General features: G+C 48.8%; 1 non-coding gene across 1 annotated transcript; it reads left to right on the plus strand.

Annotated features, from left to right (window-relative positions):
• Positions 1-4,501: 4,501 nt before the first annotated feature.
• Positions 4,502-4,608, plus strand: LOC126107078 (U6 spliceosomal RNA). Its single transcript, XR_007523492.1, has one exon. It is a non-coding gene; the product is annotated as a U6 spliceosomal RNA (small nuclear RNA).
• The last annotated feature ends 1,077 nt before the right edge of the window (positions 4,609-5,685 follow it).

The following is a 5,685-nucleotide window of genomic DNA, read 5'->3' on the forward strand; positions in this document are numbered from 1 at the left end:
CCAGTCATTACTGGACACTAAGGTACCTGTTTCTGCGATCCGAGTGTAAAATTACTTGGAATTATGGTTGATAAAAGACTATCTTGGGATGGACATGTAAATTACTTAGCTAACAAACTTGCACTTTCAGCTATATTATTTAAGAAAAAGAAGTCAGCAAGAGTATGCTGATACAATCTAATATGTACTGACAAGACCAATTGTATGAAACCATACTAAAATGTTGATAATAAATAAATAAATATTATTTTCGGCGTAAGCATTCAATACAACAATCACACAATCTAATCTGGTCGGGACATAAGAAGACTTCACTTTTTTACGAAACGTGTTGTCCGTGGTGTTTTCAAGGCCACGGTCGGGAATATTTCTATTAATATCCAGCTCTTTTACTTTTATTGGCGAAATACATATACGCTCCCACACAGCTGTTTTCAGAATCGCACGTGTCAAAACAAACCACTAGCTGACGACAGTTTAGAATCTCGAACGTTCGTACAAGTCGATAGGTGTGTTAATCGACTAAAGCGTATATACGTCATAATGACGTCACATCATATCCAGATTGGGTGAACTTAGCATCCTCCGTTCGTACGTAGTGTGGAGAACAGCCATTTGGAATGGAGTGAGTGTCGGCGGCCGGGATTTCCCTCCAGGCGAGAGTGTGTGCTTATCAGTGTGCCGTGACGTAACCCGGCCCGCCATTCACAGCAGGCTCGGCGGCGGTGTTTACGCTGCCGTCCGTCTCCCTGCACCAGGCGTGGTCACGCTGTTTGCAGAGCCACTTAGCGGCCTCGAGCTGCGCTGCCGTGTTTACATGCACACACCCGCCTTAACGCCGCTTCCTGCCGGCGGCTCCTTCAGCAGACGGTTCTGCTCGGCTGCCTCTCTTGTCTTAACACACTTGTTGCTCTCACGATCCGTTTCTCCGCTTCTCTATTTTCCTCCAGTCATCGGTTCTCTGACTGGTTTGTTACGACCTCCACTGATTCCTCTCGACCACCCATCTCTTCAGCTCACAAGAAAAATCACCTACTTCACCTCATATTTTAAACAGAGAAATATATATATATATATATATATATATATATATATATATATATACTCCTGGAAATGGAAAAAAGAACACATTGACACCGGTGTGTCAGACCCATCATACTTGCTCCGGACACTGCGAGAGGGCTGTACAAGCAATGATCACACGCACGGCACAGCGGACACACCAGGAACCGCGGTGTTGGCCGTCGAATGGCGCTAGCTGCGCAGCATTTGTGCACCGCCGCCGTCAGTGTCAGCCAGTTTTCCGTGGCATACGGAGCTCCATCGCAGTCTTTAACACTGGTAGCATGCCGCGACAGCGTGGACGTGAACCGTATATGCAGTTGACGGACTTTGAGCGAGGGCGTATAGTGGGCATGCGGGAGGCCGGGTGGACGTACCGCCCAATTGCTCAACACGTGGGGCGTGAGGTCTCCACAGTACATCGATGTTGTCGCCAGTGGTCGGCGGAAGGTGCACGTGCCCGTCGACCTGGGACCGGACCGCAGCGACGCACGGATGCACGCCAAGACCGTAGGATCCTACGCAGTGCCGTAGGGGACCGCACCGCCACTTCCCAGCAAATTAGGGACACTGTTGCTCCTGGGGTATCGGCGAGGACCATTCGCAACCGTCTCATTGAAGCTGGGCTACGCTCCCGCACACCGTTAGGCCGTCTTCCGCTCACGCCCCAACATCGTGCAGCCCGCCTCCAGTGGTGTCGCGACAGGCGTGAATGGAGGGACGAATGGAGACGTGTCGTCTTCAGCGATGAGAGTCGCTTCTGCCTTGGTGCCAATGATGGTCGTATGCGTGTTTGGCGCCGTGCAGATGAGCGCCACAATCAGGACTGCATACGACCGAGGCACACAGGGCCAACACCCGGCATCATGGTGTGGGGAGCGATCTCCTACACTGGCCGTACACCACTGGTGATCGTCGAGGGGACACTGAATAGTGCACGGTACATCCAAACCGTCATCGAACCCATCTTTCTACCATTCCTAGACCGGCGAGGGAACTTGCTGTTCCAACAGGACAATGCACGTCCGCATGTATCCCGTGCCACCCAACGTGCTCTAGAAGGTGTAAGTCAACTACCCTGGCCAGCAAGATCTCCGGATCTGTCCCCCATTGAGCATGTTTGGGACTGGATGAAGCGTCGTCTCACGCGGTCTGCACGTCCAGCACGAACGCTGGTCCAACTGAGGCGCCAGGTGGAAATGGCATGGCAAGCCGTTCCACAGGACTACATCCAGCATCTCTACGATCGTCTCCATGGGAGAATAGCAGCCTGCATTGCTGCGAAAGGTGGATATACACTGTACTAGTGCCGACATTGTGCATGCTCTGTTGCCTGTGTCTATGTGCCTGTGGTTCTGTCAGTGTGATCATGTGATGTATCTGACCCCAGGAATGTGTCAATAAAGTTTCCCCTTCCAGGGACAATGAATTCACGGTGTTCTTATTTCTATTTCCAGGAGTGTATAAGATCATATGTTGAAAACAATAGACTGCCTGGGTGAGATTAAGATATGTCAACACAAAATAAGCAGTCTTGCATATGCGAATGACTTAGTTCTGATGGCAGATTCGATTGAAAGTTTGCAAAGTAATATTTCAGAGCTAGATCAGAAATGTAAGGACTATGGTATGAAGATCAGCATCTCCAAAACGAACGTAATGTCAGTGGGAAAGAAATATAAACGGATTGAGTGCCAAATAGGAGGAACAAAGTTAGAACAGGTGGACGGTTTCAAGTACTTAGGATGCATATTCTCACAGGATGGCAACATAGTGAAAGAACTGGAAGCGAGGTGTAGCAAAGATAATACAGTGAGCGCTCAGCTACGATCTACTCTCTTCTGCAAGAAGGAAGTCAGTACCAAGACTAAGTTATCTGTGCACCGTTCAATCTTTCGACCAACTTTGTTGTATGGGAGCGAAAGCTGGGTGGATTCAGGTTACCTTATCAACAAGGTTGAGGTTACGGATATGAAAGTAGCTAGGATGATTGCAGGTACTAGTAGATGGGACCAATGGCAGGAGGGTGTCCACAATGAGGAAATCAAAGAAAAACTGGGAATGATCTCTATAGATGTAGCAGTCAGGGCGAACAGGCTTAGATGGTGGGGTCATGTTACACGCATGGGAGAAGCAAGGTTACCCAAGAGACTCATGGGTTCAGCAGTAGAGGTTAGGAGGAGTCGGGGCAGACCGAGGAGAAGGTACCTGGATTCGGTTAAGAATGATTTTGAAGTAATAGGCTTAACATCAGAAGAGGCACCAATGTTAGCACTGAATAGGGGATCATGGAGGAACTGTATAAGGGAGGCTACGCTCCAGACTGAACGCTGAAAGGGATAATCAGTCTTAAATGATGATGATGATGATGATATATAAGATGGTATCTGTTCTTTCGGATATGTCTGATATGTCGGATATGTCTTAGTATACAGGGTGTTACAAAAAGGTACGGCCAAACTTTCGGGAACCATTCCTCACACACAAATAAAGAAAAGATGTAATGTGGACATGGGTCCGGAAACGCTTAATTTCCATGTTAGAGCTCATTATAGTTTCGTCCACCTACGCTCAATGGAGCACGTTATCATGATTTCATACGGGATACTCTACCTGTGCTGCTAGCACATGTGCCTTTACAAGTACGACACAACATGTGGTTCATGCACGATGGAGCTCCTGCACATTTCAGTCGAAGTGTTCGTTTGCTTCTCAACAACAGTTTCGGTGACCGATGGATTAGTAGAGGCGGACCAATTCCGTGGCCACCACGCTCTCGTGACCTCAACCCTCTTGACTTTCATTTACGGGGGCATTTAAAAGCTCTTTTCTACGCAACCCCGGTACCAAATGTAGAGACTCTTCGTGCTCGTATTGTGGATGGCTGTCATGCAATACGCCATTCTCCAGGGCTGCATCAGCGCATCAGGGATTCCATGCGACGGAGGGTGGATGCATGTATCCTCGCTAACGGAGGACATTTTGAACATTTACTGTATCAAAGTGTTTGAAGTCACGCTGGTACGTTCTGTTGCTGTATGTTTCCATTCCATGATTAATGTGATTTGAAGAGAGGTAATAAAATGAGCTGTAACATGGAAAGTAAGCGTTTTCGGACACATCTCTACATATCATATTTTCTTTCTTTGTGTTTGAGGAATGTTTCCTGAAAGTTCGTCCGTACCTTTTTGTAACACCCTGTATATATAGTTAAGGCTCACCGGCCACTTGACCATCTTCTTCTTCTTCTGTGCGAATGCACAAACAGTGCCCGAACTCTTACGGCAATCGGCAACGCGCCGCGAGTAATGAGTATAATGGGCGGGGGCACTAAGAATGCAGTGCGGGACAATACGTTGAGAATGTGGGTTTCGCGGGAGGCGTGCCAGAGATAAATCCCTGCAGTCGCGCTATCCTGTGTGTCCTCGGTGGCTCAGATGTACTTGCTTCGGCAGTACATATACTAAAATTGGAACGATACAGAGAAGATTAGCATGGCCCCTGCGCAAGGATGACACGCAACATTGTGAAGCGTTCCACATTTTTGCCGGCACGGTAGCTCAGCGGGTTCGGTCAGAGGGTTAGCTGCCCTCTGTAATAAAATAACTGAGTTAATCGATCAACAACGAACTTAATACGGATGTCTTACAACGTCCGCCCCGAGCAGATGCAACGAAAAACAGCGAACAAAATGAAATTTAAGAAAAAAAAAGAAAAGTAAAAGATGGATAGAGCGTCTGCCATGTAAGCAGGAGATCCCTGTTCGAGTCCCGGTCGGGGTACACATTTTCATCTGTCAACGCCTGCAAACAGCTAAGGGTGTTCATTTCATTGTAAAAAATATACACTCCTGGAAATTGAAATAAGAACACCGTGAATTCATTGTCCCAGGAAGGGGAAACTTTATTGACACATTCCTGGGGTCAGATACATCACATGATCACACTGACAGAACCACAGGCACATAGACACAGGCAACAGAGCATGCACAATGTCGGCACTAGTACAGTGTATATCCACCTTTCGCAGCAATGCAGGCTGCTATTCTCCCATGGACACGATCGTAGAGATGCTGGATGTAGTCCTGTGGAACGGCTTGCCATGCCATTTCCACCTGGCGCCTCAGTTGGACCAGCGTTCGTGCTGGACGTGCAGACCGCGTGAGACGACGCTTCATCCAGTCCCAAACATGCTCAATGGGGGACAGATCCGGAGATATTGCTGGCCAGGGTAGTTGACTTACACCTTCTAGAGCACGTTGGGTGGCACGGGATACATGCGGACGTGCATTGTCCTGTTGGAACAGCAAGTTCCCTAGTCGGTCTAGGAATGGTAGAACGATGGGTTCGATGACGGTTTGGATGTACCGTGCACTATTCAGTGTCCCCTCGACGATCACCAGTGGTGTACGGCCAGTGTAGGAGATCGCTCCCCACACCATGATGCCGGGTGTTGGCCCTGTGTGCCTCAGTCGTATGCAGTCCTGATTGTGGCGCTCACCTGCACGGCGCCAAACACGCATACGACCATCATTGGCACCAAGGCAGAAGCGACTCTCATCGCTGAAGACGACACGTCTCCATTCGTCCCTCCATTCACGCCTGTCGCGACACCACTGGAGGC

Source organism: Schistocerca cancellata, chromosome 10 (assembly GCF_023864275.1).
Source record: "Schistocerca cancellata isolate TAMUIC-IGC-003103 chromosome 10, iqSchCanc2.1, whole genome shotgun sequence".
In the NCBI taxonomy this organism is placed as follows: Eukaryota; Metazoa; Arthropoda; class Insecta; order Orthoptera; family Acrididae; genus Schistocerca; species Schistocerca cancellata.